Source organism: Numida meleagris, chromosome Z (assembly GCF_002078875.1).
Source record: "Numida meleagris isolate 19003 breed g44 Domestic line chromosome Z, NumMel1.0, whole genome shotgun sequence".
NCBI lineage: Eukaryota > Metazoa > Chordata > Aves > Galliformes > Numididae > Numida > Numida meleagris.
In genome coordinates, this window is record NC_034438.1 from 50,955,430 (window position 1) to 50,979,690 (window position 24,261).

General features: G+C 36.9%; 1 long non-coding RNA gene across 1 annotated transcript; it reads right to left on the reverse strand.

Moving 5' to 3' along the window:
* On the reverse strand, positions 290–23,445 carry LOC110390349. Its single transcript, XR_002433710.1, has 3 exons — positions 23,408–23,445; positions 7,539–7,721; positions 290–851 (listed from the first exon to the last, which is right to left on the reverse strand). It is a non-coding gene; the product is annotated as an uncharacterized LOC110390349 (long non-coding RNA).

Sequence of the window (24,261 nt, forward strand, 5' to 3'; positions counted from 1 at the left end):
AGCGGGGTGGAAGGAGGGAAAGGACTGTAAATCTCTAAGAAATAGCTTACTAAACCTCTATCATTAGTGGAGGGAAAAAATAAAATGCTACCTACTTTCTGTTAACAGAAGCTCAGAACAAAAGCCTGAGCTAGCCTCTGAGAACTTCCATGTGTTAGAATTCAGATAAAATCTTGCTCCAAAAGCTACTCGATTGCCTACACACTTGTCCTGGACCTTTCCATCTTAAACATCCAAGAAATGAAGCACTATTAGATGAAGGTTGTTTTTTTACCTTTTTTTATTTGTATTTTATTTTTCTTTTTACTGATTTTATTTTCATTTTTATTTGAATATTCAGCATGCTCTAACTTTACAGGACTTCCATGCAGGTTCTCTTTACTAATTATTTAAAGAGCTTTCTTAATTTTATTTAGTAAACAGTGGCAAAACCAATAAGCTGAGCGTAAAAGATTATAGCCACATTTTCTTAGACAGTTGGAGTGTTTCTAAACATAAAGTCAAGTTACAGAGTTACAGAAAAGATAAACTAGTCCTTACATAGATGATAATTTAGAGTCTTTAGAAGCATGAGTGGAAAGTCTCCAACAACAGTCTACAACAAACTTTCCAATCTCTTGCTTGATTCTGCAATTATCTCATTACCGTTAGAGGACAAGCATTACACTGACGTAGGTACAGGTCTCTGCAAGCGCTTGAGAATAGATTTGACTTCTATCTCCCTCATGACATATAGGTGAAATAATCTGCAGAATGCACAGCAATGATTAGAGTGCCTTCCTGGATTTACAACAGGGATAAGAGACTTCTTCAAATTCATCCTTCTTCAAAACATATGCTTTGCAGCTCCCCTAAAAATGTAAAACAATGAAATTTAATCAAGCAAGAACATAGGGCTTCACCTAAAGTTAAGGGTGAACTTCAAGCTCACCTCCTATTGCATAAGCCTTTGCTTTATCTTTCTTTTTATGCCCTTTACTTTGATCTAATTTTCTTCTTTCCATTTATGCCTAACTCACTACTATCTTCTCTTAGCAGAGGAGTTTCAGAGGAGAGGGAAGTAGTTCTTATGAATGACAACCGTCTTATTTATTTAACGTTAGGAGCATGCACTAATCTGTTGTAACCATTTTGTCTACATTAAATCTAGCAGTGTTTTTTACTTCTTTAAATTTAAAAAAAAAAATAGGAAAGGAAAAATAGATCTCCAGATCAACAAGGCTGGAAAGATGTAGATATTGCACCTTTGAAATGGTATAGCTGTATCTTCTACAGTAACACAAACTCCTTGAGTTTCCCTTGAGTTTCCAAACTAACACAGAGTCAGAATACCTTTGCATTGTCCCCAAGGAAGTCAGCATCTGATCAGTGACAAACTGATCCTGAGAAAAGAAACTTTTAAATGTGCAAGTTTATGTCATGTTATCATTATGCAAAACTTCATTAAGGCATCACAAGGAAATTAGCAGGAATATAACATGTCAGAAGTAGAATTAAATGTAATGCCATCCAGAGAGATATTGCTCTATCAAACAAACATTGAAGGTAGCCAACAATGAAGCTGCATTCCTTGAAGCAGTAATAAGAATGTACACCGGAGATTAGGCAAGAAATGTTGCCTACATGAAATTCATGCATAAAAAGAACAGTTGAAAGAGCATTGTAAAAAACTGTTCTTACAGGAAATGATAGCGTGTGATATGCCTTTCCAAAATAAATTTAATTATATAGAAGGCATTATCTTGCTATTTTAGAATTACTGCGTAGCATCCTGATGATTGCTAATAAAACTATTAATACTAGCAACTACTAGCATTAATTTATCTGACTGAATTAATAAATACTTGGAGAAGAGATATTAGAATTTCACCTACCTGTTTTATTTTTCAATTTTAGAATAAGTAGGATGAAAATTTCTAAAATCTGAGATAAACTTCAAATTAAGAGGATAAGATACTGTTCCTCATATCATTCTTCTGGACAAATTGTTCAACTGTGAGATAAAGAGGCTCATGCTACAGGTTCTTCAGAGCTTTCAGGGCTGGATTCACATACTTCTACTTTGTCATTTATTCACTTTAATTTCATCTTAAAAGAATCAATATGAAAGCTAGACTTGAAAAGCAAATAAAATCACAAGAAGACAGCTGTTCATCACTATACCAGTACAACTATAAGCACACTCACATTCCTACAATTTTTGTTTACATTCAAGGTCTTTGCTGAAAAAGAATTAAAGTTAATATGTCACTGAGTCACAAGTCTGTCAGCCTCACTTCAGTGCCTTGTAAAATTATGGAGAAGGTTATTCTGAGCGATACTGAAAAACTAAATTATCGGTCATGGTCATCAAGGGGAAAGATCTATTTAACTAATTAAATTATAAAGTTGTGGGTTTTTTTACCCACTTAGTTGACCGAGAGAAACTAGGTGATGCACCAAGGGCAGTGGGCATGGAACAGGCTGACCAGTGGTCATGGCCCCGAGCTGCCAGAATTCAGGGAGCATCTGGACACCATTCTCAAAAATATAGTTTGGATTTTGGGTAGTGCAGTGTGGAGCCAGGAGTTGGGCTTCGTGGTCCTTGTGGGTCCCTTCCAACTCATCAACTGGTAAGCAGTTTAGGACAAGAATCTCAGCTTTTTAATGAAATTCTTTTAAACTTTTTGATGTATCTTTCTTGGAGCTGTAATCAGCTGCTTCTTTTTGAGATATTCTGGTATCACAGTTAGATATTGCTGATTTCTGTGCAAGAATGAGGAAGAAAATGTTGAAGAAAACACAAAATTGGATATAGAATTTCCCATTCAGCTTGAGCAATGAAAACAATTTCCTTTTTCAGTTTCTTATAAACTCAGCAATCAAATCCTTAACTAAAGTAACTCACACGAAAACCAACCAAGACTTCTCTTCACAATAATAGTAAGAATCACTTTAATTTCCATAGAAGAGATTTGGCTTAAGATATTCTGGAATGGACACTTGATTTCCACTTTCTGGATTTGGTCAAATATCAATTTGACAGATAAATCTGTGAGGTTTACTTTACAATGTTCTCTGGAAAAGCCACTTCAATTTGGCTGGCAAATACAGTTTGAAAACCGCGCTTAACTCACATATTCTTGGCAGCATTCCCAAGGCTGATAGCTAGCACTAGTGGTCTATCAGCAAATTTCCTGAGTCTCTTTAGCACAATCTGATTTTCAGTTTTCTGAGAAACACACGATTAGATTTTTGTACCTTTATTCCTCATAATCATACATCGTACTTCAGTAACACTGTGATTTAGCATTAGCTGATTATATTGTTCTAACTTCCCCTCTTTCAGTCCTCTCTGCAAAGCAGATCCTCTTTTATTTTCACTGCAGACTTGGAGGTCAATATGAAGCCTATTTCCCAGCCTAAGCTACCCGATTCTCATTTAAAATATTCCACACTACTGTTTTTTCACCATAATCAGAAAAATATACATATTATCTGCTACTGCTTCTGCAGTTCAGATTTTTACACATTCATGTTTTGTCATTGTTTTTTGTTGTTGTTGTAACTTACAATGCAAAGTACAATGTAATAACATTACATAATAAAGGTAATAGTCAATTTATAATTGCAATAATATTGCATAAAATTGAACTCTTGTATAGTGATTTTGTTCAGTAGTCACTGTATCTAAATTCTCCAGTGCATACTTGTCACAAATATTAAATTCATATGAATGTTAAGATAATATTTATCTCTACAGCTGTAGTGTTGTTTATTCACAGGTTAATTAATTCACTGAGAGCCATGTCATTATTTTCATGTCTTCTCAGTCCAGCTCAGACTACAGCTAATTCTGCTGGTAATTCGTTATGAAGGAAGATGTTATGGCTTCATGTACATTTAATATAGCATAAGTCCAGGTAATACCAACCCTCAGTATTCATAGTTTGGTCAAGTAGAAAGTGAAACAAGTCCTTCATCTACATGTTTTTTTCTTTTTCTCAAATGCAGCAGGGCAAGTTTGACACATTATGTGAAAAATATGAACAGCATAATTAAATGTCAGTCATTTCAAATACAAATATTTTCTACACCAGTATTCTCCAAAAATAAATTTTATTACATTTTTAATTACAGTGCAAGCTTCCAGAGTGACACCAAGATGCAAAGAATCTCCATAAATAAAAAGTTAAGAGTTTAGTGAATGTAGTAAACTGGTAGTAGTTCCAATTATAATCAAACACTTTGAAGGAAGCTAATTTCTGAGAGAATAAAGGCAACACTGTACATAGAAAAAATATACAGCTATATATAATTATCTTTACATGGACTTTTAACACTTTTTTTAAAATATAATTTTTTTCCCAGTAAATCCTGGGAAATCTTCCCTTGCTTAAATCCATGTCTACGATGAAATAAGACAGATGATCCTCAATAGCTATGTGAGAGATTTAATATCTGAAAGAACTCAGTTTGTCTTTTAAATGAAAAAGATTTTTTACATTACAATTTAGTTAAAGTGCAAGGCAATATCTATATATATGCTGAATAGGAGCAAATACACTGAAATGATGTGTATCAGTCAGAATGAAATGCTCCTAGATTTTTTTTGTGAAGGATTTTTCTTTAAAAGTCACAGCCAGATTTAGTGATTTAGAAGGTCACATAGGCTATGACATGTTTGCCAAGAATAAATGGAAACTGGTCATGAAGAATTAAACTGAAAGTTCAGTAATGCTTGATACAAAGAAGTTTGCAGTATATGGACAAGCTCCATCTGCAAGTTAAAAACTGTAATTTCCAGGACATACACACACATTGCCAGAAAAACAGCAGTTGTTCTAAATACTGTTCTGTTTACTCTGATAATTCCCCAAGCTTGCCTGCAACTCAGTAAAATTTAGCTATATTTTGAAGTGTAAGTAAAAACACATATACCAAGTACCAATGATAAGTCCTAGGTTCACATACCTCTTCTTTGTAAATCCAAAACTTCGGTCTGGAACAACACTTTCAGCGAAGAGACACAAAACACAAAAATGTGAAGTGCCATGAGTCTGGGCAACCTGAACCTTCAAGAAGAACCCTCACTTTTCAAGAGAAAGTGCCTGAATCAATACGTCCTTCAAACTGACACAGCAGTTCAGTCAAAAAATGGAACACTTCTTGGTGGGTACCTGGCTTTTGAAGGATTTGTTTGCTTTCCATGTAGCTCACATATGCCTGCAGGTTTCCCTTGCTTCCCACAGTCTGGGAAGAAAACATTGATAGTCCTCCATAATACTGATCAAAATCACTGCCTGCAGAACACTGTGGAGGTTGGCAATTTCTTGCTTCCTGACTACATGCTTTCAAATCCTTACAGTTTAAATAACTATATTAACAAAACACTTAATCATAAGTGAACTTAAAATAAATACAACCCTTATGGATTCACAGAACCATAGAATATCCTGAGTTGGAAGGGACCCACAAGGATCATTGAGTCCAACTTCTGGCTCTGCACAGCACCACCCAAAATTCAAACCCTGTGTCTGAGAGCAGTGTCCAAACACACCTTGAACTCCGGTAGCTTGGGGCCATGCCCAGTGCCCTGGGCAGCCTGTTCCATGCCCACCACCCTCTGGTGCAGAACCTTTCCCTAACCCCCACCTGCCCCTCCCCTGACACAGCTCCATGCCGTTCCCTCAGGCCCTGTCGCTGTCACCAGAGAGCAGTGCTCAGCGCTGCCCTCCGCTCCCACTCCCTGTGAGGATCTGCAGCCGCCATGAGGCCTCCCTTCAGCTCCTCTCCAAGGGACCGCAGCTGCTCTTCACACATCTTCTCCCACAGACCCTTCACCATCTTCGTAGCTGTCCTTCGGACACTTACAAATAGTTTTATGTTCTTATACTGTGGTAGGCAGATCTGCTCCCAGGGCAGGAGGTGAAGCCGCATAGCACAGAGCAGAGTGGGACCACCCTCACCCACTGTCAGTGCTGTGCAGCGCAGATTCTGGGCACTACAGAAACCTATTGTGCCACTGAGCCAATGTAGCTCTTCTCAGCTGTCATCCTGAATTGAATGCACATCAAGGAATTAGGATTTTCCTTTGTAGCAAAAACCTTGCCTACTTCAATTTGTTTTACATTTTGCAAAAAGCTGATGGGAGCCCTCTTTAGAGAGCTTACACTCTGTTGCAATTTCAGAATTGTCTTCCCATATTTAGAAAACTTTAAATAACATCATTTGCACATACAGAATAACTTAACCATGCAAATAAATGAACAAATTAATTAATATTTTGTCTGTTTTGTATATGATTCAGTAGATACATGAAAAATTTTATACAAAAATGTTTATACTGGTAAACCCCTTGTGTACTAAGTTCAATTTGGAATGCATATACAATGCAATCAGAGAAAGACTCATGGTTTATTGAGAAAAATAAATGTTCAAAACCAAGATATATTTTCACTTAATCTATGCCTTGAAGCAATTAAACAGATATACTGTACTAGTGTGCAGCAGAAGCATGATGCTTGTTCCTTTTGGAAGAACACAGACTGTTGTGGTTTAACCCAGCAGGCGGCTCAGCTCTACATAGCCAGTGGGATGGGGGAGAGAATAGGAAAAAAGAAGTAAAACCTGTGCGTTGATGTAAAAACTATTTCCTAAGTGTTGATCTGCCCTACCCTGAGGTTTCCTCCAGCCCTGCTAGAGACAGAGCTGTTCTTTCCTTTTTTTTTTCACTCATTCATGCATAACATGAGCTTATTATGCAATGCTATTGCTGCAAGACAATATGTTGCACCTCTAGAAAATCTGTACTATTGCTTAGAGTTTGCAAGGCAAATCATGGGAACAGCTAAACAATTATTACTGTACAAGATCTTTCAATCTATTACATTATCCAAAAGTAGTTGATCAAAGGTCACGTTTGTATATAGACTGTAGGAACAAATACAGCATAGTACACAATTCCAGCGGATGTGAATGTATACACGGACATGCACCATGGTTTTCCAATCATGAACATTCATATGTATTCCTATGGATGCAATAATGAAGACAGAATATAAATGAACTTTCCTCCTCCATAAAAAATTATAAATACAGAAGTGCATTCACGTTTATCCATCTCACATTCATATATATTCAACTTTTACCCAGAAAATTTACAAGTATTATCTTACTTGCATTACTGAAAATTCTTCTTATCAAGTCTTTCTCACAGAATTTCATAACTACAGATTTTCTTATGCTGTATATGGGTTAGAGTTGTTTCAAAACAATTAGAGGATACAGAATTATATGCTCCGTATTTTTCCCTATGAATATTTTAGGCAAGTGACTGCTATTATATAGAGACACAATTGTAGTAAATATATTTGAAATTCTCTTAAAAAAATATAAAAATAGTCCCACACTAAGCTGTTGTGTTTTTCAGTATATGTGCTCCTTTTATCCCTCAATTCAGAAAATATGACTCTAGAAAATGTGAAATGATGTGTGTTTCAATTTTGTAACTATCTGTTACCATTCTGCAGGAAAATAAAGGAGAAAGCAAAACTTACCAAAGTTTGTGGAATGAAAAACAGCTGCAAAATGTTGCATCCAAGTTAACAAAATCATCCAAGGTGAAAAACAGATGTTTCTCAAACTTATTTCCTGTTTCCTGGTGACAATGAGGTAACCTTCAATTCTGGACACATTTTCAACACAGATGGCCCACAACAGGGAGAAACATGGCCCAAAGCCTCCTCGAGAGAAAAAACAAACAACAACAACAACAACAAAAAAAAAAAAAAAAAAAAAGAGAGAGAGAGAGAAATAGGAAAGAAACAACTCCATTATTTTTGTGCAGATCTTCTAGTAAACAAATCTAAAGTCAAGAAAATCCTCAAGGAAAGAATAAATTATTTGGGCACATGTGCATGCTAAAATATGATTAGGTTTTGAGCAAAATGTAACCCTGAACATTAAAAAGAATAATAATTGAACAGAGGCAGGGAAAATATCATATTTATTTCTTACTTCAATGGATTTTCATATGCCTAGTACTAAAAATATCAAATTAATAAGTTACATTTTGTTCTTTTCCATGTCAGTAAAAAAAGAAGACCAATTGCAGTGAAGCTTTCCTCTATGTTGTTTCTTTTTCCTGCTTCTCTCTGACTGAATGTTCCCTTCCTCCTCATTTTTCACCCAAAATTATGTTGGGTTGGTATTCCAGGGATATGCAGGGAAGCTGAGAAGCAGAACGTCAACGTGGTACCTACACATCAGGCATCTCTTCCTGGGATCCATTATTTCTTCTTCACCTTAACACCTTACTCTACTTTTTCCTCCTTGCAGTTTATAATGTGAATATGCTTACCAAAGCACAGTAGTTTTCTTTTGTCTTTTCTTTTAACCTGAGTGAAAGTCTGCCTAAAAGGAATGGGCAGGACTGGCTGGAATTATTGGCTGCATTGCTTTCAGTAGAAAATGCCAATTTGTCCAAAGAAAAACATCAAAATTATACCGAAAATCTCCTCGAAGGTGAGATTTCTGGACAAATTAGAATGAGATAGAAAGACACGGGCAATACTGTTGGTAACTAGTGGGTCATGTATAGCACTCTGTTTAAGATCTGCCAACAGAGAGACCAAAGTCAGAGTTTCATTTGCGCTCACAGGAGTACTTGCCTAAATTTTTGGTTTTATCCTGAGATACAGTGTGAAGTGAATTGAAGTTCTGAAGAGTCTTACTAACTGGAAATTACTCACTAATTACTATTACCTGCTTTGTAATAAAATCTATTCAGTGAATTATATAATCACTATCAGCTCTTTCATTTTTCTTTTTCAAATAAGAAACTTTAAATGGTCCTTAAAAACAAACCCTCAGCTCTCTCTGTATGTGTAGTGAGACTCAAACCACATCACTGTCACCACACATGATTTTGCAGTAACAAAGCAGTTAAAACACTCACCAAAGAACTGCTTATGTCAGAGCAGCCCACGAGGATACTAGCAAGTGCAATGATTCTTGCACTGCTGATGCACTGACTGCCTCACATCTGCTGCGTTGGGTGTCCTCCAGGCCTTGGAGACTATAATTTCTCAAGCACTATTATATACTGTCCTCAATTTGACTCCAGAATGCCAGAGAGTGAAGAAATAAGTGAGTTGAAGATAATTAAGTTATGAGTGATTTTCAGGCTGGTTCTCATGTAATCTAAAACCCAAGTCTTCCTTAATTATGAAGATGCAAAGTCTTACTTTTTTCACTTTGGCCAATAACTAATTCTGTATCATCAGAATTATGCTCTAAATATTCCTCTGACAGAATAACCTCAGAATTCACAGTATAAATGATGTTTAGAATGTGCAGATCACATTTATTTTACTTCAATCAATATCTCCAAAACAAAGCACATAATAAGCAGAAAGTAATACTATAACTTTTATTGTCTGTTAAAAAATCAAGACACCATCATTCTGCTTGTTCTGTTACCTGATGAAATTTCATTTGCATACCCACAAATGATCATGGAATGACACTGGCAGGAGGGAGAGCCCATATAATACCTACTGCAGATCTACTCCCAGGCCCTTTAAAAGAGCCATCAACCCATCCTAAGCCCATCTACACAAGCAAAGATGAAGCCAGAGCCAAAAAGACAAAAAAAGGCAGGTAGGTGGGACCTAAATCACCAACAAGCAACACCCCATCAGGCCCCTCCTAGGCTGTCTCAGAAATGCATGACAGCTTTGTGCCAGTGTCCGAGCACAAACACATCAGGAGTGTAGAATCTGTTCTGACTGCCTAAGGGTACGGGAGACATTACAGGATACTGGGAAAGAGAACTCTGGGATTCTACAAGACTTTTTATGAGATGCCTAGGGGAACAATCAAAGGTGAGAGCAGGGAGAGATCTTGGTGGTTCAAGGAGGTTGGGAAAACAGAGGAATAAGTCAATTAAAAGGGCTGACTGCTTGTAAATTGCTTGCTATTTGGTACCCTTGCCTGGCCATGCCATCCACCTGATCACTGCAGTCTGTCTTGTCTTATTAATTTCTTTCTAACTTCTCCCTGGGTGCGAGGGGCCTATTCTCAGCTCACATGTATGGGCAGAGGTCTGACTGCCAGCAACTGGAATTAGAGCACTGGCATCTGGACAGATCAGCGTGAATAAACTGAAGTGCCTGCAACTGCAGTGGGACTTCACTTTACAAGGGCCTGCAAGCCCATGGTGCCAGCCACTGCAGTGAGTGTGGGTGTGTAGACAAGTGCTTCACTGAGCAATATCAGCAGATTAGTACAATTCTGTATGCTAGTAGATCCTGCTAAATTACATTCATAGACAGCTGGTGCTAATGAAATCATGCTGAATGCACTCTTCTTCATGTTCACAGAATCACAGCCTCATTGGGGCTGGCAGGGACCTCTGGAGATCACGCAGTCCCACACTCCTGCTAAAGCAGGTTCCTTACAGTAGGTTGCACAGGAAAACATCCAGACAGGTTTTGAATATCTCCAGAGAAGGAGACTGCACAACCTTTCTGGGCAGCCTGTGCTTAACTTATTTTCTCTCTTTCTTCTGAGGGTAAAAAGAACGGGCTGGCTGCAACAGGCATGGAGAAGACTGAAGTACTCAACGAGTTCTTTGCTTCAGTGTTCACTGGCAGTTAAGCTTCTTACACCTCTCATGCCCCCGAACCTTTGGCAAGAACCAAGGGACAAAATCCCTGATACTGTAGGAGAAGAGGATGTCCAAAACAGCTGCATGAAACTGAAGGTGTACGTGCATTACATGCAGCCCAGGATCCTGATCACTACGTGACCACAAGATCGTGATGACTAAGTGACCAGGCTGATGTGGTCACCAAGACACTCTCCATCATATTTTAAAATGTATGACTGTCATGTGAAGTCCCAGGTGACTGGAAAAAGGGAAACAGTACTTCCATTTTTAAGAAAGGAAGGAAGAAAGAAAGATGATGTACACTACAGGTACACACTCAACCCTGTGCCTGGGAAGGTCATGGAACAGACTCTCCTGGAGGCTGTGTTAGGGCACATGTGAGATGAGGAGATGATTCAAGACAGCCAGCAAGGCTTCTCCAACGGTAGGCTATGCCTGACCAATCTGGTGGCCTTTTGTGATGGAGTGACAGCTTCAGTGGATAAAGGAAGAGCAACTGACATCATCTACGTGGACTTCTGCAAGGCTTGGACATGGCCCCACACCACAGCCTTATCCCTAAACTGGAAAGATACGGATTTAAAGGCTGGACTGTTCAGTGGGTAAGAAATTACCTGGATGGTTGCAGCCATAGGGTTATGGTCACAGACTCTAAGCCTAGATGGAGGCCAGTCATGAGTGGTATCCCCCAGCTGTCCATCTTGGGACCAGTGCTCTTCAACATCTTTATCAATGACAGAGATGATGGGATCGAGTGCACCCTCAGCAAGTTTGCTGATGACACCAAGCTGAGTGGTGCAGTTGATTCAACAGAAGGAAGTGATGTCATTCAGTAGAGCCTGGTCAGGCTTGAAAAGTAGGACCACATGAACCTAATGAGGTTCAAGGCAAAGTGCAAAGTGTTGCACTTGGGTCAGGACAATCCCAGATAAGTCTGCATACTGGCAGATCTCCTTGAGAGCGGTCCTGAGGAGAAAGACTTTGGGGATCTTGTGGATGGAAGACTGGACATGACCCAGCAGTGTGCATTTCCAGCTCAGAATGACAACTGTATTCTGGACTGCATCAAAAGAGGGGTGGCCAGCAGGAAGAGGGAGGTAATTTTCCTCCTCTGCCCTTGTGAGACCCCATCTAGAGCACTGTGTTTGGGCCTGGGGTGCCCAGAACATGGAGAAACATGGCCCAAAGCCTCCTTGAGAGAAAAAAAAAAAAAAAAGAGAGAGAGAGAGAGAAATAGGAAAGAAACAACTCCATTATTTTTGTGCAGATCTTCTAGTAAACAAATCTAAAGTTAAAAAATAAGGAAAATCTTACAAAAGAAGGAAAAATTACCAATTCAGAAAAAAAGTTACATGAAACTTTGTGGTTCAAAGTTCACTGCCTTGTGTTTTGTGTCTCAAACCTATTAAAATGATTTACAACTGTAGGCAGAAATTCTCACTGGTCATTACTATACAAACTAACGCAAAAGTTGAAAGGAACTTTTTTCAGTGAGCAGAATACAGACTATTAAGGAACCCAGTAAGGAAAGAAGGTATTCATGGGATACAAATTGGCTAAACTTGATTAGTTTTTTAGTAGAAACACACATTAAAAGCATAATCTTTTTTCCCTTCTGTATTACTCACGTTTAAAGTTGATTCCTGTATTGCTCACAATATACTTTGTGTTGCTAGTATTCTTAAAATATGTTGAGTGAATATTTTCTACAGTAGAAGAGGCAGTTCTTGGAATGGAAATGAAATTAATCCAGCAAAATTACAGATTTTTAGATTACAGTTTACTTTTGAGCAAAAATGATATAAAAATAGCGTAAGGAGTGATAGCAATGAGCTCACAGGTGTTTTACTTTTTTGGTTTAGGAACAACAAACTTAAAAGTTAACTCCATTTGTTTATTACTATGTTATTGTTTCATTTGTAGGAAAACCTACATTCACATGAAATTTTACACTGTTTTAAATGCTTCCTGTTCTGCTTATAGAGCTTTAGAACTTTGGTCTTATAAATAAGACTGGATTCCCTGCAAATGACCAAACTTGTCAAATGTTGGAATTAGGTATTTTAAAGAACTTTCTCTATTTGAACTTATGTTCAATTGATGTTGCATGTGATAATCCCTGTAAAAAGTTTAAGTTCCTTTTTCTTTACTAATTGTCATAATTTTATCAAAACATTTATGAAACTATTTTAAATGCAAGCTTTCACAACTGTTCATAACTATCTCATGAATTCTGTGGTAGAAGTCAAAGTAATTTTAAAAAATAAGATAGATGTGGAAAAGAAAGGGTACTTGGAAAAATGCTTAAGATAAATCACATTTTTCTCACAGATTTTTTAGAGGTAGATGTAACTTTTCTGAAGTGTCTTGCTGTACCAGTTCTAACTCACTTCCTCCAGGCCTGAAATGGACTGCTAACCTTTGCTAAGGTAAGAGAAAATTTGTTTTTTTCCTCTGTTTTTTAACATAAGCTAACTTATAAACTCTCACAGAGGACACATTTTGCAAGTAATCTAAATACATGAATTTACACATAATTTACTACTCACAGATACAAAATCAAAATCCTACATCCAGAAGGAAAACATTGATCTTGAATACATTAACTGGTTTAGCTTACAAATGAATAATTTCTGTGCCAGATACAGCATGTTTAACTTCATTAAGTAATGAAAGTGTAATTTGGAACACAGTGTAGTACGTGGAAGTTCTTTTCATTTGTGTAGCCATTTCTAATAAATAAAATATATCACTGTATATTGAAATATACAGGGCTGAAAAATGTTGTAGTATTCTTTAATGTCTGATGTGCAGTGAGGAACACACCAAAAAACATTTGAGGGGCTTAAAAAAAAAAGTAGTAACCAGGAAGGCATGTTGAAAAACAAACCAACCAACCCAAGCCTGGAATCAGTGACTTGTTTTGCTACTGCTTTTTCTCCTGAAGAAAGAATTTAGTAAGGAAAAACATCAATGAAGTGAAAAGGTCAGTGAAATCTGCCAGTCTGGAGTAAAACAAAATCTCTAGGTGATGCTCACAATGTAAACGGTATGTGATTGGAAATCTACAGGCTTGTTGTGATATTCCTATGACATGTGCTAAAGCTGTTACAGGTTTCCACAATTCCAGGAAAGGACAACAGTATTTGTAGACCTAAACACTGAAAAATGGAGCATGACTGCTGCTTATTCCAATTCACAGTTCTTCATCCTTGAAATAAACTATGTTTCGAAAACAGTGGAGTTGCCAATTTCCCTTCATTTTCTCACTGGACTTTGTGTTCCCTTCTTTCATCAGTTAATGATAGCTAAAGAAGAAAAGATCAGAGATCAGACAGATGCAGTTTTCCAAAACTGTTAGCAAACGTCAGTCCTCAGGACTCCGAAAAACAGTCCTGGTAGTCTCAGAACTAACGGTAGTGTTTTTCTCTCTATAAAATCTTAAAAATACATGTAAGCTCACTATGGCTTGCCCCACACAGACGTTCAGCAGCCCTCTGACCTTGTGAATGCATTTTCCTTTACTGTCTAAAATGCAGTACCTCTAACAGTTACTGTTCAGCCTTGAACATGAAAGCATTTTGTTCAGACTGTGATGTAAATTTCTGAAAAAGTATTTCATAACTCCATCAGCTTTCCTCTGATAGAAATTAAGTTTCACAGGAGGCTTTGTATTTCTATAATGAGCATTCCAGAAGGTCATATTGGCTTTCAGCTCTAATGGAATTTTGTCAGGCTACTATTAGGTATTATGGTAGTTTTTCTTATCTAGCATTTTTATTTAACAGGGCACTGACCTGCACAGCTATCATATAAAATGTTACAACTAGAAAGCCATGTCCTAGCTCTGGTAACATTAAATTTACAAATTGTGAATTTAGTTCAAGGACACTATCTATCAAAATTCATGTAAAATAAAGAATACCGAAAGACACAAGAAAATACAGTTGTAAAAAAATTAACACAACACACTAATATGGCTGTCAGTCTAGAAAATCAATCACCTTATTTCTTAAACTTCAAAGCAAACATGACAAGTAATTAAAATTCCTGCTACATAACACTTCTTTCTTCTCTAAAAAGAGAAAAAAATCTTGGGAGCTGGTGTTCTACCAGACGCAATTTCAAAAAGAAAAGGTCAAGCACTGCAATAATGTCAGCGGAGTTAATTCTTAAAGGCCAGAAGTGTTTATATTTAATTAGGAGATCCCATTAGCAGACACATCTTGCATTCTTACACTCTGCTTTGTAGGTATGGTCTGCAAATGAGGAGCCACACTATTAAAATCAGTGGCACTCTCTCCACTTGCCACACTATATCTTAGATATGAGACTTCTTCTTTAAAGTGTCCTTTTCCTATAGACCAGTGAGTCTTCATTCTGCTCTTAAGATTAGTATATCTACTCATCTAATAAGCCTCTTAACTAATATCACCAGTGAAAAAGCAGTGACATTTAGATGATGTATAATTTTGAAAATCTAAGTGGGTTTATCATACCAACAAAGTTAAACAATACTACATTAATTCCACTTGAAAAAAAGAAATTTGAATTTACAGGCTAACCTACTAAATTAATAACTCTATGTTTAAATTAACCAATGTGGTCATATCTGCCTCCTTCAGTATCAGAATATCTTTTTAAAACCTTGATCTTGGAGCATAAAATTTATACTACATGCGTGCTCCCACGTTTCACTTTAAAACAGTGCAGCAAATTTTAGTAGTTTACTAATACAGAAATATAGGAATAACATCTAATTTACTTATGAAAGGATTGAGCATACACTTTTTCCATATAATTCTTGGTCATTTGGGATGACCAAGTTGCGGATCTAGATGAAAATAGTTAGAAAGTCACAAGCATCTAACTTAAACTTCTCTGCAAGTATACATAAAAATGGGTTAATTCATATCACCCATCTGAGATTTGCTTCAAGCACTGTTCTACTGCTATATGTGTTGACAGAGAAAATAATATTCCTGCATTTCGCTATTATCAGACAATTACTGAAACTATTTTACCAACTGATCTCACAGAGAAAATCTTTTTAAGCGTGATGTAAAAAACAGGCAGTTTTCCTAGTTTCCACACTGAAAAAAAAACATATATATCCAAAAATAATATTCAGAAGGGAATAGGATTTATTTCAAAATTCAGACTTCAATCCAATAAGCAACACAGTTTCTGAAGACTATTTATAAAATAAATCTATAAATAACTCCAACACCAAGTCTATGGATATTCAAGAAAAACTCAGCAGATGCTTTGATATTTGCAGCATCTAATTTTAAAAGTGATGGATAAGATATGTTATTCCAGTAATGTTTGAGAAATCCACATCAAAATTGCAATTCTGAATATTGAAATTGTGGGTATCGCCATGCTTCGTATTTAGAAGAGATGGGAAAATGTACTCAAAGCAGTTTTAAAGGAACTTACTGCATTTTATTTAGGAAAAACCTACTTAGAGATGTGCAGTGAAGCAACTGTCAAAATTAACTGCTTTTGTATCCAAGGATAAACCATATGCCCTCCTGCACAGCAGTGAAATCACATTAGTTACTGCAGAAGAAGAATAGGGATATTTTTTTTTCCCAAAGTGCTGTCTTGTATGCAGAGCCAATTTAATGTGGCAGCATGGAAAACTATCTTTTCCAATTACTCCATACTGTATCCATCTGTACCGTAAGCCACAAACCAAATAGCAGGGTGTAATGAAGATATTCCAACAAACAGAAACTCCTTCCCAGTCCCTCAGAGGTTACAATCAAAATTTCAGAGACAGAAAGAAGGAGCTGCCATGATCATCCAGGAGTGCCTCTGAGAGATGTACAGCCAGAAGTTCTGGTTAGGTAGGTACTGCTTCCAAACAGCTTGGTCTCAAGTATGAGACTGCTGCCATCAGACTTCAGGAAGACCCAAATCCTTCATTAATCCTGTTTTTACTCATGTTTTCTTTTCTTCTGATGACAAATAAGGACAACAGACAGAGAATTTGGAAATTCTCTCCTGCGCAGTCAAGGTTGAGGAAGCCACAGTAGAACACATTCAGCAGACAGAGAAAAATGATAGATTAAGCCTTGATTAAGCCTACACATCACCCTTAAGGAACCACAGGCTCTTAATACCTTAACAGGTATAAAATACGTGGCAATTCTAAGGTCAAATTCATTATTTGTCTGAGAAATTAAATTACACTCTGTAGCTGCTGCAGAGTGATAACTACCAGAACAGTTCCTGGTTTTATAAGCTTCTTAAAACAAAGGCAGAATGTTTGCCTACTGACATTTCTAATACTTTCTTTATAAGTCAATAAAGACAAATTTATGTGTAGTTTTGCTCCTTTTATTCCACTGTCTCCATTTCCAGCTCCTTAGCTGGGTTTTACCATCATTATTTTTGCACAGATTCAGATCAATTCTCCCACGTATTGTCTATCCTGACAATATACTCCTAATTAATAAAATTAAGTCCAGTTCTACTAAAAGCTGTTCCTTCCTCTAAATTATGTCACCATACAGAAAGTAAAGAACATTAGGCCTTGTCATTACCTCATCAAATTCTGAACAATGATCACATTTATATGCATAAGATTTCTATTCTCATATAGAGCTGTGGAAAAAAAATAGTATACAGGATGCATGTATACTTTTTAGTAGACAAATCATTTATGGAAAATGAATTATGTGTTAAAAAAATTAATTAGAAAAAGGACTTCAAGAATTTCATTACTGTGCTCACAGGCACTGATGAAAGCATGGAGAGTTCTTCACTCTGAATTGGCTCTCACATGTACAAACTTTTCATACCAGACTCAGAACAGTGTACTACTGCATGCACACATGTAATGAAACATAAAACATGTCATGTAATAGTTTTTCTTCATTCTGGAGCCAAAAAAAGGAGACAGATTCTGACCTGAAGTCACTAACACTGTACTACTATGTTTGGCAATATATTCTAAGTTCATAATACAAACACTCAGTTCTCTACAGGCAACAGTTAACAATGCTCACATCCTAATGAAATAACAGCAACAATCAGATAAAAAAAATTATTGGTTCAAGTAAATATTTTTGTTACATTATTCAGCTTATGAGCTTATTTTTAACAACAGTCTGGAGAACTAGTTAGAACTTTGTAGAGATAAAATTCAAGATAAAGTTCAGAAACTCCAAAATTTAAAATTTGCAGGGGAAAATGGCAGTTTCAGCTTTCCACTGGGACAACAATGATTCTTTTGCTAAAATAAAATACTTGTGTGTTTGATGTGGTCACCTTGTAGAAATGAACCAGATCTGACCATTTGAATTCAAATTGCATTGAAAGGCACCTGCAACCATCTGAATCACTCCTCTACCTAACAATCACTCTAATGAGGCGTTGAAAGTACCTTTCTTGGTGCGCCTTCCTTGGGAGCATGAAATTTCCCCAAGATCCAACAGATAGGCAAATGCAAGGCCATGAAGCTGCCAAACCATTCAACTAATCCTACTTGTTCTGTGATAGTGAAGCTGTCCTGCATTCACTGATGAAATAATCCACAGGCTTTATTCTTACCATTTCTGTATTTCTGGTCTCTTCACTAACATAACTTTTCTCCTTTCCCTTGAGATACTAAAATTAAGGAACCAATCTGAGAGATGAACAAGACTTTCTGTTTTTCATTTCCTACTTCATCACGTGTGAGGAGAAGCCAATTTAAATAAATGGAACAATCCATAGAGCATTTGCAGAGAAGAAAAAGGACCTATTCTTTCTTAACTTTAATCATCCCCCATCATACTAATGAAACAGTTCTGCATGTCTTAATTAAAATAAAAAGACTAATCATATGGCTGCTAGGAATCAAGAAGTCAAGGAGTATTTCTTGACTGTGCCTCTGAACAGTATATACATTCAGTCATTTCTCCATTCCTTTTGGGAAATAATAATTTTGTTAAAGGGGAAAAGAAAATATGTTAAATCAGTCATTTGATTTCACAATCTGCTTTTTTCCATTCACTTTTCATCATCAACTTAATTTCTCTTATCAGTCCTTGCAGCTAGATCAGAACAAGCAAAGCCGTGTTACTACACTAGAGAGATGGAAGCAGTTCATCAGAATGGAATAAACCAGTGGCCTAAAGTATTCTTTACACAGCAACTCAGCAAATACTAACTGGACTCTACTTTAAAATCTAATAAATTCTTTACTGAGCATCTGAAAGTACTCTGTTGCAACATTTCACAGCACTCTTCAGTTACAAAACCTTTTCAGAAATATTTAAACTTATTTTTTTCAAACTTTTGAAAGAATAAATTCCAAGTTATTTCACACAGAGGCACACAAAACAGTCTGAAGAGACATCAAGGCTATCCCATTTCTGTCCAGCTAGAAGTTTATCTTCCAATTCAGTGACTAGTATGCATAGAACAGTCTGCATCTGATGGATTGTGGTCAGTAATGCAATGTTACAGAATTTACAGGGAAAACTGTAATAATACGCAAATATGAACACCTATACCTAGAATTGTGGAGAACATCCACACTTTTTATCTTATTATCTTTTGCTCATTAACACGTGGGGTTTTTTTTAGTCAATTGCCCTAAATGCTGTAGACCATTCCTTTGAAATTTCCACCAACTTTCAGCGTGGAGCATTAGGTCATTTACTCTAAATTATTTATTACAATTTATAGCAATCTTTCCTGAGGGCAGGAAGTACATCTTCTAAAGAATCCAATTTATATTTTCATATGTATGTGCTGGGTTTTCAAGAAAATGTCCTCTTCTCCCTAGGCTGGGTGTAAGAAAGACTGACTGGCAGCAAAGTTGTACGTGGAACTAAGAAACTTGGATGACACTACCGATAGTACTAGGTTCTATAAGGAGTTATGGTAAGATTAAGAACTATGAGTTTATAGTGTTCATCCTCTGTTTCTGCTTTATAGGTGTCCAGTCTTATTGGTTGTTCTCTAAGAAAGATGCCTTAGTACTTGCAGAATCCAGGAAATAGTTTAGTGATAAATATGCTGTATTTCTTAGGCCTCAATTACTTCATTATCTGAGAATCATTATTTTACTTCTTAAATAATAAGCCAGTCCCCACTTTTCAGAGAGTTTTGAGGAGTCTGATGATTTACATGGAAGGACAGAAAACCATGACACTTTCTTGGACTCCTTATATTTATTTGTTTATTTTAATTTCAATTATGATTTCTTTCACTGAAGAGTTAGCAGTCTTTAAAGATTTCACGTAACATTTGTTCAGGTTTTTTTCAGGTCTGTAGCGAAGGGTTTACGAAACTTTTCTGCAAGTAACACATTGCTTGATGTAGAAAAAAGAACATTTCACCAAGTCTTGACAATACCATTTTACAGTCATTTCCACAGTAATAAATTTATTCCAGTAAGAGGCGGCAACAAAATCTCCCCTGCACTGAGGTAACTTCATGCCTGTGGCTGAGTTTCAGCTTTGGTTCATTTTGATTTATACATGAATTTTATTTCTTTGATACAAGAATAAAAAAGGAAAAAAATGTTAGATCATTACATAGGAATCAATATAATATTATTATAGAAAAAGATCGCTTTTATAAAGAGCTCCTATTTGGGTGCAGTTGTTTTTCTGGTTGTGGTTTTAGCTTTATGAGAATATCAATCAGGTAGTTCAATCACTAGAAGTTGGACTGTGTACATCTAAGAAGTGGAAGGACAACTTTTAATTCTGGCTCTTCAGCTACGAAAGTACCATCATGACAGAAAAATCTGCCTACTTAATCAGTGTGTAAATACTGCTGACAGCTATGCTGACAACAACTTAAGTGCTTTCCCTGCTTCCCAGAAGCAAGTACAATGGTTCCAAATTGAAAGGAACTAGACTTGAAAAAGCAAATAATGAAGCTACATTGTGGTTTCAAATACTGAGCTTAAATCATTGCACTTCAGCAGCTGTAAATAAGAAGTCTTTATGACAAAACAGTGAAAAGAGTTCCTCTGATCCACTTATTTTTTTCAGATATCTGTTCAAAGTTACTTTGGACTTTCTGAAACAAAAGAAAAAAGAAAAAAAAATGTTCCCTCATTTATAAAACGCATCATAGGTAACATTAACAAATTGGAAAATGTCAGTGAGGAACCTGAAATAACTGCAATTGTTTTACCAAATTAACCTTCAGCCTTTTTCCTTCTTGGATTCTATCTGTTGACCTCAGTGTGCCTCCAAACACATCTGTTCTGTTCACACTGACACAACAGAATTTGTAGAAGTGGAAAGAAAGAGTCATCTGTGCACATATTTTTGCTGAAAATTTGAAGATATACCAAAGTAACTAACATTATTCACAAGCATTTCTGAGAGGGGAAATTGAAGTTGAATGACCCACTGATAACCTCAATCACCAGCAGCTGACAGCTTTAGTTGTCTTGTTTCAGATGCTGTCATGTGTGCATTTCACTGAACTACAGGTTGACAGTAGCCAACTAAAATATTTCTCCACTACATACAATTTCTTTCATTCATCCGTTGTACTCATTCTGAGTTTTAAGAATAAAAATAGTCTCTGGCACATTTTTCCAAGCTTCCAGCAGAATTCCTAACATCTCATTATCTTTCAGATCTCCTGAAGGTGATTTTACACCACGCGAACTGCTCATATCAAGTCAAGAAGCACTCATCTGTCTCATCCATTTTCACACACACAGAGTCATTCCTGTAATGCTTATATAACAGTTCATCTTATTTTCAATACATACTAACGAGTGATCAAAGCGAGAAGGGGAGAATAAAAGTCTTTTTGACATAGGCTTTGGTACAAAGCTCTAAATTCTTCTATATTCCCAATTTACTAATACTTTGTATTAATCTGTAGAATCTGGATGGTTTAGCTAGAAATCCACTGAAGATTATGAAAACTATTGTTAAGATTCCTGACTGACTGGGTATGCTAGAAATCTATCCAAAGCAGACGAACCCTGAGCTTTGCCACATAAATCATTGCATTGTTCAGCATATTTCATTCCACATTTGCAACTGCGCAGTGTTAGTACACCACTCAACAACAGGAACCATAGCTCAGGGCTTGAAATCTGTGGGCCAAGAAAAGCTTGTGCTCAGGAGTAAACACTACATGTGACAAAGTACCTCATGTTCCTCCCTAATAGTCTTTGTGCTAGTTTTCAGAAACAAATTAACAGGTCATGGAAAACACTACAGAAAAGAAGTTGTTTGTGCCCATGAAGCTTTACATGGACAGTGTCACATACTCCTGAGCACAATCTACAACTCTCCCTCAAGAGAGTATTCCTGTACTCTCACGTCTGTATGGAAACACAAGGACAGTACTGTAGTGCTTCCAGAGGCTGTATGGGAGAAAGAGAGCAATTCTTCATCTCTATATACTACAATTCTGGAGCTGCAAAACCCATGTTATGTGAAATTTTACAAACAGTATTTGCTTAGTCTTCATTTGTAAATCTTGTAAATATTTTTTGCATATATATATATTAGTAGCATCCATTGATCTCCATGAAACCCTTACATATGCCATAGAAATAAACCAGAATACCTAGGGGTAAATTTCACTAGCGCTGGCATGAAATAGATCATTGCCACAGTTACTCCTCAACTGCAGATTAAATAGTTGGAGGCATGTCACAGGTCTAGAGGGAGGGAAATAGTTAGGATGCTTTGGTAGCCAGTCAGAGACAGCTGAGGATAATCCAACCACTTAGGTATCTGTTGGGACCACTATTAACTACTTCAACATCTAAAAAATCCCAGCACCACTCAGGCTATCTTTTCCTAACTGAACCTGTAAAATAAGGCTACTGTTATGCTTCATCTCCAGGGAGTAAAACAATGCTTGAGTTTTAAGGAGCCATACTGGCAATATTTTATTCCAGTCTGGAAACTTAGCACCTTTTCTAGAGTAGTTTGCTTGTGGTTTGGGATTGAAACCTATTCCACAGAATCTCTGTGGATATTTCCCATGCACTTCTTCATTTCATGCAGTCTGTTAGCCCACACTTGTCTGTTCATGCATTTCTCTGACAAGTAGTCCTGAAGTTGCAAAGATCTTTATTTGCCTAGAGCATTGTCTGTGGTCTCTCATTACTCTTCTTCCATAACTGGGGATAAATGTCCACATAGTCTTGATACAGGAAAGAAGGACATTTGTATTTAATTATTACTGGTGAAATTTGGGGTTTGGTGCACTTTTTAATAGTAAAAGGAAAAAAAATCAAATGTTGAGGCAGTTTCAAAAGTAATCTCTCCCATTTTATTACAGACCAGAGTGATAGCTGGTCCTGATGTATGAGAGCATATGATGAAAATTTTGCCTTTTTACTCATGTTAGAAAAACTTATATTGGAAATATTTGCAAGAGCAGCCCTTGATGGAAAATAGCATTACTAGAACAGTCATTTATTTCAAATTTTTCACTTCTGTTATAAAAGTATTGTCACGGTATTGTCTAAGGGTCTGTGTCCGTGACAAGGGGGACAGGCCCGAAAGAAAAAAAAAACGAGAGAAGAGGAAGGAAAGAAAAAAAAAATTGCCGGCGATAAGAGCCAGCCCCCGGGCGGTCCGGCGGCTAAAGCGGCAGAGAAGCCGCGGAGCCGCAACCTGGGAAGAGGGGGACCCGTAGACGGATTTAACACAAAAACAGCGGCACCGATCTGAGAAGGAACAACTAATTTTACTAAATATATCAAAATGAGGCTAGTAGAATTATGATAGAGGGTTTACAGGCTGAAAATCTTACACAGTAAACTGCAGGAGGACCACGTGCTTTCTCCGCCGGGCTGGGAAGAACAGACCCCGCGTCTCCCACGTGGCTTCACCACCCCCCCTCACGCAAAGACCCCTGGGGAGTGCACCTCCTCCCCTTCCCCTCAGAGGGCCACACCAAAAAGGGTAGTTTGCAGTAACCGGGGAATTAACTCTTGAACTGCCCGTACCTTACATGATGTAATGATGTGGAATACCGACAACAAAAAATCACAAAACCATAACAAGTATTTAAGCCCATTCAGTACTGATGAGGCTACTACATCACATCATATCACAGCTGAGAGCCAATACACACACATGCAGATTATTTTCTCTGATATCAAATATGAAGTAGCATTGCACAGAGAAAAAAAGCAAAACCAAAATTAAAACTATGGAATATTTTCCATGTCAAGGATTTGGGGGAATTTCAAGAAAAAACAGCTTGAAACTGAATTGACAATTGGAGGTATGAAGGAAGACAGACCTTAGGTACGTGGTAAGCCTGAGCGAGTTACATTAACATATGTGAGCTCTAATACTGCCTCTAGTAAAAACTTGTGGATTTATATTTCCCTTGACTGCACTTTTTTACTTCCTCGGACTGTAAAGTAGCTTACCATCAGGATAGTAATGTTCATACAAAACTACTCTGAGAAAGCAGAAATAATCCTAAAAGCAAACAATGAAACATCATTCCTAATAACAAAAAGGATCTCTAAACAGTTACATTTCCAGTTTATTTCTCTTGCAAATCAAAATTCTCATTCTTTTAAAGAAAACCACACCCTAGTTTATGGGAGGCTGATTGCAGTCTGCTTTCTGGTAACATATGGTCAGCATCTG